This window comes from Gavialis gangeticus, unplaced genomic scaffold (genome assembly GCF_001723915.1).
Source record: "Gavialis gangeticus isolate Ggan-Ray unplaced genomic scaffold, GavGan_comp1, whole genome shotgun sequence".
Lineage (NCBI taxonomy): Eukaryota > Metazoa > Chordata > Crocodylia > Gavialidae > Gavialis > Gavialis gangeticus.
Window position 1 is genome coordinate 76,673,209 of NW_017729034.1, and position 9,939 is coordinate 76,683,147.

Genomic DNA, 9,939 nt, shown 5'->3' on the forward strand with positions numbered 1-9,939 from the left:
CACTCCACCCTGGTTGCAGTCCCCTGGTGGGAGAGGAGGAGGAATTAACCCCCTCCCTGCCCCCTTACTCTTAACAGGGCCATGCTGGGTTGGCTGTGGTCTGTGCCAGTGGGCCAGGGAAGGGAGAGGGGGAATAAACCCCCTACATGTGGGAGGGGGTTTATTTTTCATTCCCTGGGGCACCCTGACAGAGGCTGCTGCACCACCCTTTCCCTTTGCTGCACCAGCAGTGGGGGCAGGGACATGGTCAAACACATCCCAGTATGGCCCCATGAAGTTGAAGGGGGCAGGGAAGGACTTAATTCCTCCTCCTGTCCCTTTTACCCCCAGGGACCACAGCTGTGGTCTGCCAGCCCTGGCTGCTGACTCCACCTCCCCTGCTTGCCTGCAGATAGGCAGACTCCAGCTGTGGTGGGTGGGAGGGAAAGGAGGAAAGAATTAACCTCCTCCTTGCCCTCTTTGCCTTAACAGGGCCATGCCAGGATGCAATTGGCCATGCTCCCACACCTGCATGGGCTAGACAGCAGGGGGGCGGGGCCAGCCCTGCTCTCTGAAGCAGTGAGCAAAGTCCAGCCCAGGGCTGCAGAGCATGCTGGGATGCTGGAGCACTCTTGTTTAAGTTAAACCAGAAAGGAATCTGGGACAGAAGTTGCATAAACCAGTTTGACCCAAATCAGTTAAGTCTGATACTACATTTTGAAACTGGTTTATGTGAACTGAACTTATGTTCTATAACAGGTTTAAACCAGTTTCTGATCACTTAAATTTGTTTATGTGTAACTTCTGTCCCTAGCCTTTGTGTCCCTAATGCAAGCATTCTCATGGTCAGAGGTGCTTTTTCACTTTGCATAACCACCCCAACTTATTGAACTGAGTCTCTAGAAAACACTTGCTAGCTGTTTATACTTGAGTTAATGCCTGTAACTTGTATTTTTCAGCAGGAGAACTGCTTTCATAGCTACCCATACACGATTATCCAGCATTTGTTCTGTTTTCACAGGTATAATAATTCCACTTCTGTGCCAGTTCTATATTTGCAAAGAACTCCTGTCACACACTATCATTACTTGCACAAAGTACAAAGTAAATTTTTAAAATGCAATTCATACAAATGCTTGGAGACTTGCCTGCAAGGATTGCCAACCCAAAAAATTTTTTTTCTTACTATCTGCAAACTTTTTACAAACAACCAAACTTTTTTACTAATTTACTTTTTATTTAACGTAAAGGGAGTGAAAAGCACAAAAACACATGCTTAATTTGTGTAATTCATAGGCAAGAGTACTTTATTCCCCTCCCCTACATCCCATTTTTGTCAAGTCCCAATGTCATTAAATACAGCAATTTATAACATTTTTGTCACACCCACATTCTTGCTGTGTTCCTATAAAGCAAAATACTTCCTCCACCAGTAAGAACTAAGGCTCTCCTGGGCAAAGGACAGTGGGAGAAGAAAAATCCACTGCTGAACCCACAGAGAGACAACTTTCCTAAATGCATCACCTGATAATTATCTGCCTGCCTATTTGCTCTAGAAACCATTTCAGGTACTAGCTTCTGTCCCCCAAATAAATCCTCTCAGCGCAAGGAGCAGGAAAGCTAGGGGTGTATCTCTCCCATCCCCCTGTTGTGTAATGTCTCACCTCTGCCAAATCACTGCTTGCTCCCTCAAGAGGAAGATTAAAGAGCAACGGATCAACTGACTGTTCCTCTCCTTGCCAGAAATGGCAGAGAGAAGCCTGCTGCTGTTGTGAGTGGGGTATGAGTAGCCCCTGCCCCCTTTGCTGAAGTTTCTGCTCTCTGACCTGTTGCAGCAGCAGAGTCTGCTCCTCCACTCTGTTGCTGTTGTGAGCCTTTCTGTGCAGGAGCCTGGAAGGAGGCAGTGGAACATACAGGAGGTGCAGGATGCACCAGGAGGTAGACAGGAAAGAATGGGGCATTTGAGTGCAGGATGGGGGCACTTTAAACCCCACTCTTCTGCTCTGGGCATGCTGTTTGCTAGCCAAGCCTGCCTTCACCTTGCCCACCTTCCTGCCTCTTCCCTTCCCTCCCTAAGAAAAGGAGGAAAAAGAATTTTCCTTCCTGTACACACAATATCCAAAGCATTTCTGCAAATACCTGAAGGTCCAGTGAGCAGAAGCAGGGTGGCCAATCATATGTAAATTTTAAGGACATCTAAATATTTTTATGGACTTTACACATAAGTACTTTTACCCATTTTTATGGACTGTCTATAAGTTTATAGATTGTTGGCAACCCTGTTGCCTGATAACCAGGCCTTAGAGACCCACTTTCTATTTATCTGTTTATCCGTAAGAATGTAGGAATTGCTGAATTTGATCAGACTAAATACCCATTTGTGTCCTATCTCTTATGGCTACGGACAGAAGTTACACATGAACTGGTTTAAGTGATCAGAAGCTGGCTTAAACTTGTAACAGAACAGACATTCAGTGCACATAAATCAGTTTGAAAGTAACTGAAACCGATTTGAGATAAACCTGGTTGAATGTAGTATCAGACTTAACTGATTTGGCTCAAACCAGTTTATACACTATCTGTCCCAGACCCCTTGCTGGTTTAAGCTAAATCCGAGACCCCCAGCATCCCAGCCCGCTCTCTGGGCTGAGCTTTGCTCCAGAGAGCTGGGCTGGTCCCTCCCCTCTGCTCTCTAGCCTGAGCAGGGTTGGGGCATGGCCAGATGTTGGCCTGCCAAGGTCCCCAAGGTCTCTCTCCATCCTCCCTGCTGGCAAACCCTGCAGACCACAGCTGGAGTTTGCCAGCAACAGCCACACCTCCATGGCTTTCTTGCAGTGAGGCAGGGATGGAGTTAATTCCACCCTCTGCCCAGTTTGCCTGCAGCCAGGGAGGGATTAACCAGTTCTTCCACAGTGGTCCCAGAGTGGGGGAGAAAGGCAAGCTACTCCCCTGTGTGCAGATCCAAGGCCTGAACCTGTGAGCCCAGTGCTAAGACCTGCAGGACCAGACTGAGAGGTGGGAAGTGTTGGCAAAGAGCTGACAATCATCACACATGTGCTGGAAATGGAGTTAAGGGAAGTTGCAGACAGCTTCTGGCTGGAAGTTGCAGACCAAAGAATGCAGACAGCTACATTTACATTATAAAGCAGAACCTGTAAAACCTAAATCAAGCCTTTTTCAATGCGAGGCTGTAAGGAGACACTCTGCTCTCAGGATTAGTAAGACTTATGCAAGGTTTTCTCTTGTCTTCCTGCTCTATATTTTAGACTAAGTTGTGTATGCTGTGTTTTACTGGGCTGTATCTTAGCTCAGGCAAAATTTTTTGATAGTTCCCTGTTGTATGCTTTGCAATTTGCTGTGTTCAATTCATACTTGCTTCAGAGAAAGGACTTTTTTCCCCATTCCCACTCCTCAGTCTGGCAGCAGTCCCCTCCTTCCCTCCCCCCTCCCCCGGCTGGTGTTGTGCTAGCCCTGGCTGGTGCCTGGCCACACCCCCTCCACTCCAGCAGGAAAGGGTGAGAGCCTTGGAGGGTGCCTCTCTCTCTCCCCTCCCCCCGCCCCACACCGCCTTTGGCAGGCATACTCTAGCACCCCCCAGCTTCTGGCTTGAGCCACTGCAGGTACATGCCTGCATTTCCTGTTTTAACAGAGAATGTCTGTCCAGTTATGAATCAATTTAATTTAAGCTTAGACTAACCTGCGAAAAGTGAATCAATTCAGGCTCAGGCTTTTTGAATGTCTGTCCCTAGCCAATGGGACTATGGACCCTCTTCCACCACCTCAAAAACCTCTGCGCTGCTTCCAGTTGGATTGTTCCCTGCACCTTTTAATTTATGCCTACCCTGTCAGATGGCCACTAAAATCCTGTGACCTTCTGTCTGATCTTCTCCATGCCTTGACCAAGGTGTTCATATACCAGACAAGGAAGAAGGTGCTGGCTGGAAGTGGTCCAGGTGACTGTGGAGCCGTCTTCCTTTCTTTCATCTGTGTATGGCTCTGAGTAGAGTTTTAATGGGTGACATTCAGTTACTCCTGCTAGGCCTTCAGGGAACAGTGGGCACTGGCTGGGGTTCTCTGTTTTGTGTCCTCCCTTGGAGCCCTGGTTATTAACTATAACCTTTACTCCCATTCCTGTTTTCTCTTTGTTGTTCCAAGAAATCTGTTGTTGAGCACTTAGTGGTCTTCCTCTAGCCACCAAGAGGGGCTTGTAGTGGCTGGTGTGCCTAGACATGTTGCCATGGCAAAACTCATGCCTGTCTCTGGGGACGGTACCAGATGCTTCCAAGGGGTATAAGCATGTATGGCATAATAAACCATGATAAGCATGTATAGCATAATCTGTTCTCTACAGTGAGTTTCATTTGGGCACATCTACACAAGACATTGCACAGTAGACTAATTAGCTGTGCAGCAGACATCTCAGCATAGGTGTCAACTCCATGGGTGCTCTGGGGCTCAAGCATCCACCAAAAAAATTAGCAGGTGCTCAGCATCCATGGAGGCGCTTGCAGATTTTAAAGAACAAACAAACAAACAAACAAAAAACAAAACATGCTTTACTGGAAGCAGCATTGTGTGACTTCAACCTGGCTCTGCAGCTTCTGAAAAGATTGAGTGCTTCGGCGGGGCTTTTTGGTGCTTTTAGCTAAAACTGATTCAATCATCTATTAGATAAAAGCACGAAGAAAGCCCCAGTAAAGCACCTGATCTTTACAGATGTCACAGAGCCGGGTAGAAATAACGTGCTTCCTCTTCTGGACATGCACAGGGCTTGGCGCAGGAACACACTGAGTTAAAAGTAAAGTGTCAGGGTTTTTTGTTTTTTGTTTTTTTTAAGCACCCACTGGCAAAATCAAAGTTGGCACCTATGCATCTCAGTGTTTACATGTGTGTCCCTATTAGACTCGAGTAAACTAATTTACTCTGCTACAGGATGGTCCTTGGATAATACCAGGACTGTCCTGCTGTGGAGTAAAAAACTCTGCAGCAGCACATGTGTAGATGCTGCCAGGCTGGATGGAATACATGGGTGCTTCAGTGAAGGGGCTGCCTGCTGGTTAGCCCCACATTGACACATCCTTGTGCCCCAGCCAGCCCCTCCTCAGCATGTTGAGCTGTGGAGGAGCAGGCCCAGGTTGGCAGACTGACCCCCTGGGTCTCCTGCCAACTGGGGCTGCTCTACCCCACCTCAACATGCTGCAGTCCTGGGTGCACATGCAGATGTGCACCCAGATGTGCATTAATAGGCGTATGTAGATATGCCCCCTGCTCTTTAAGAGTAATCAGTTTAAGCCCTAGACCCTGAGGTTTAATGTTCCATCCAGGATCATCATTAAATATGATACCTCTGGATGTTATGGATATCTAGATAAATGTTCAAATCTTTTTTTAAATATTAAGGTTTTTACTTCAATTTACCATGACAATGGGTTCCACATTTTATAAACACATTTTTATTTTTATTTGCATTGATTTTGAATATGCAATCTTGTATTTTAATTGACTGCCTTTTTTCTGTTTTATGAGATGGGGGAATAAAAGTTCAGTACAGATTGTTCTGCTGAGCATTTTGCCCTTCAAACATTTAAAGTGGCAATGCAGATCTGAATATGCATGTACTTATCTTTTCTCTCATTATGTACCCTCAAGTTATAGAAAGATGAAAGTAGACTTTACTCTCTAGAAAAATGTTTGTATGTTAAGTAGTTAGGATTAGGAGAAACTGAAATGCTTGTGACATTTATTTCCACTTCTGTTTCAAATTCATTTCTCCCTTGAATGAGGTATGGGAATCTCCTCTGACTATTTCTAGACAAAGGGCTAGAAAGGCCTTTGTCAATGAAAGCTGAAAAAATATAACACAGTAAGAAACCTACAATTCCTTCTGATCAAAAGATAATAGTATTGATCATATAGCATGTTCTTATTCTGAGGAATGTAATGGTGCTTCATAAAAAGTACACTGGTATGAATTTCCAAACATTGACTTCTTTCAGCATCACTTTAACATGGTACAATAACTACTAGGTATTTAATAAGATATTTTTGCTCAGTAAAAAGAGTAAATTTGGTGCTGAATTCAATGTGTGGAAAAAAAAATGTGGGCAGCAGCAGTCCCCCCCCCTTTAAACCAATATAGTTATAGTAGTATAAGCCCTCTGTGGATGTTGTTCTGCCAGTATAAGGTAGAGTTACTCCCCTTTCTAATCAGGATTAACTATAGAAGTTTGCAGAACCTTAGAGCCACATGACTGCATATATAGAGTAATAATATGAGTATAATGCTGTCTTCACTACAGGATCAAAGTAAACCCAAATGTAGGGTTTGTTTTTGATGTTCGGTGGATGGCATACTAGATCCATTATCACTCAGAACAAAATAATAAGCCCAAAGAAGCTGATCACACATGCTAGTCACAGCAGCCCTGCAGACCCTGGCTATGGTCCCCAGGGAGTCTGCCATTAGCTGCCTGCCTTGTGGGCACCATGCCCCTCTGCTGCATGCACGTGGCAAGCCCTGCTAGCACCTGGAATCCTTGCCTGAGCCTCCGAGGCTCCTGGCAGCAGCTACAATGGCAGCATCCCCAACATCGGAGACAGCATCCTAGGGCCCCAAATGGATCGAGTAAGAAACTGCCAACCTCATTGTTGTTTGGGGCGATGCAGAGGTACAGAGGCAGTTTTCCACCCAGCTGCTGGATTGCCTGGTTACAGCAGTGGAGGAGCACCTCATGGACTCCCAGACTTGTGGGCCTGGTGGGCTCAGGACCTGGCATTGGAGAGAGCCCAGGAGGACTGTGCCTTCCAAGAGAGGCTCCTCACCCTCAAAAAGAGGCACATCACTGTCTTTGAGAGGTTGCTTGAGGCCCAGGAGCAGCAGGCTGCCACGGTGGCCCATGCAATGGAGGCACCTGAGGAGGACCATCAGATAGTGGACACCACCCTGGCCCTGGCAGTCAGCTTCATACTGTCCAGTGCCCAGCGCCCTGCCCCACCTGGCCCCTGGCAGCCACCAAGGGCCCAGTGTCAAACCCCTCAGTGGGCTTGGGATGAGGTCCAGTGCCATCTGCAGTGGCCAAGGCCCCCAACCCCTGCTCCTGAGCCAGGTCCCCCAGTGGCCTGGCCCCCCACCTGGGCTACTGCCTGCCACTTGCTTGGCCTCCATGTGGCACCTGAGTGGGAGGGCCATCTTTGCACATGGTCCCTACTGGTGGAGCAGGGTGAGCAGGCTGGACAGTGCCCACCCTCACCCCTGAGCAAGCCCCTCAGCCTGTCAGCCTCACTGTGGCCTCCACAACTGTGGTGGTGCTGCCAGAGGCTGGGGTGCTGGGCACCTCTCCCTGGGATCTGTGGCACAGGCACCTTCACCCCACTGTTCCTCCACAATGGTTGCATTGGCATGGCAACAGCATGGCATTCAGTCTTTGCTGTGACTACAAGCTTATGGCTTGTGGTTTGCGTAGTCATGACTTTTCAAAGATGCACGGATTTCCTCTTGGGCAATTTCAGCACTGCAACCAATTTGTGTAAGAATTTCCTCTCCGTTTTGAGATGTATAGTATTTGGCAGGACAAGAGTGTGGCTGCTCACTGAACTTCCTAGCTAGTGGGTATGTAACTTTCAACTCTTTCAGCCTAAATTATAAGCTTTATCTTTACTGAATGGCTATTTAGGTACTGATTTGTTTTAAACACCCCCTTTTTTAGTTGATGAAAATTACACTTATACAATAAAGAAAGTTGACATATAACTGCTCTGTGTTATATAAACAGCTGTTTAAAAGACATGCTTCCTTGGATGTCTTACATGGATTACATAGAGTAACACTTTTTAAAATGGGAATTCAGCCATTGCTATTTTGGAAAATGTCTCATAGGTTTATCTTTATGCTAAAGCAAAAAATGTCATAAAGTACTCCTTTTAGTTATTTTAGTAGAATCAGGTGTTTCTGCAGATGAATTTGATATGGAAATAAACACATTGCTCAACCAATTTCAGTTTTTTAGAGAAAATGCTCAAGTTTTATAGCATGTTATATGTGTTTAAAGTGTTACATAAATAATGGGATGTAATCTGCTGCAGTGACAGTTAGGTAAATCATTTTCCTTTTTTTAAGAAAACAAATATATGAATCTTCTTGTCTTTCCTTTTTTGCTAATGGACATGGGACTTTGTATATATGTGCATGTGTAGATTGACTTATGTGAGGTCTTATGTGAAGGGTCTCAGCCAGATAAGATTTTAACTCCCATAGCATTCAAATCTTCTAAATACCCTTCTGCTTTACTAAAATAGAAAACTGCAAACACTTGGCTCAAGCCCAAACCCAGATTCCCCCAAACGGAACTCAGACATACTGAGTGTTCAGATATGACATTTGTCCAGCCATCTGTGACTCCAAATAGATACCAGTTAGGAAGTGTAACTTCTTTCTTTACTGGAATCAAGTAGCATGCAATGTCCCTCTTGCAAGTACATACTATTATTTCAACTAAGGAATCTAAACCCAGCTGAAAAAAGATTTGCTAGGTTTGCAGTGGTACTGCTGTCTTCCAACATGCCAATTAGAACAAGCTTTTTTTTTAGACATTATGTAAAATAAGGAGAAACATTTTGGTAATGTCTCACGGAACCGTATAATTTCTGACCTTTTTCCAGACTAACTTCCTGGGCACATGCAGGAAGTGTTGTATTCACTACTTGCTTTCACTACCTACCTAAGATAGTGCCTTGCCTCTCTCTACCCAAGGTCCTGCTCCTGCCTTTGTTTCAAGGTAATTTGCATAATCACAGATCCTCACAGGAGGTGAGAGACTTCATGCCAGCTATGAACCGACTGCCCAGAGGAGTTTTCCATCTATTGACTCCTCTGTGAAATCTGATGAAATATAAACTTCCATTTCTACCCAGAAGAACTTTTACAATTTTTTCTCCAATGCCAGATGAAGGGTGTTTGTGCCCCCAAACTTGCAATTAAAGAATTTTTTTTTGCAAAAATCTTGTTGGTCTAATAAAAGATATCTCTACTACGAGTCCTGATTGCCTTCTCTCTACCTAGGCCTTCAAGCCGCATTCTTATATGTGTGTTGGTGAAATGGAAGTTCCATGTTACAAGGGAATGGATTTCTGTGTGGATATTTTTAACGCATCTTCATTTTGACTTTATCCAGGTTGCAGCCTTTACTTCTGACAAGGAAATAGTAAGTGGGTGCTCTCCTCCTTGCGAGTAAATATGCATGTGCTCATTTGCTGCATTCTTTGCAAAAGCCATGCTTATTTTCATTGGAAGGAACATACCAATACAATCATTGTATGTTTTGCATTTACAAGCTACATGTCAGTAGCATTGCGGCTTTCACGGGATTGTCCTGCCTATATAAAGTAGGGCTTTCACCATTTTAAGGCAGGTGGAGAGAGATAGAATGACTTGCAGTAGAAAGGTATAGAATTTCAAAAGGACATAGGCAGACAAGGTTCTTTGGGTGAATCTGATATCTTTTATTAGACCAACTTAAATACTTGGAAAACAATTTTAAAGCAAGCTTTTGGATTCAAAAACCCATCATCAGGCTAAGGAAGTTTCAGCAATTGGTGTGTGCTTTTCCTGACTGGAATGAAAAGTAAAGAAGCCAGAGGCTGGGCTGGTATGCATACAAGACAGGTAGTCAGTGAAAATGTAGATTGAGGAGTCAGTGGGTGAGAGGCAGGTTGGGTTTGGGGTCAGGAAGAGAGAAGGGGGATGAATAGTGGAGAGGTACCTGGGGAGTCAGATGTCAGGCAGGTTATAATGTGTCATAAATCCAGTGTCTACATTTAGTCCATGATTTTTAGTATCCAGGAGGTTGATGAAGTGGAGTTCATAGGCTCGTCTCTGGGAAGTGTTGTGTAAGTTTCCTTTGGGGATCAGGACTGAGAGATTGGAGATAGAGTGGTTTTCTTGCAAGAAATGTGCCCCCACAG

General features: G+C 45.1%; 1 protein-coding gene across 1 annotated transcript in view; it reads left to right on the forward strand.

The window, feature by feature from the left end:
• Nucleotides 1–7,539: 7,539 nt before the first annotated feature.
• The window catches only part of IPCEF1 (interaction protein for cytohesin exchange factors 1), a 128,545-nt gene continuing 126,145 nt past the window's right edge, over nt 7,540–9,939 (forward strand). Inside the window, exon 1 of the mRNA XM_019526990.1 lies at nt 7,540–7,588. The gene's annotated coding sequence lies outside the window, so the exon portion shown is untranslated. The remainder of the gene's footprint in view (nt 7,589–9,939) is intronic.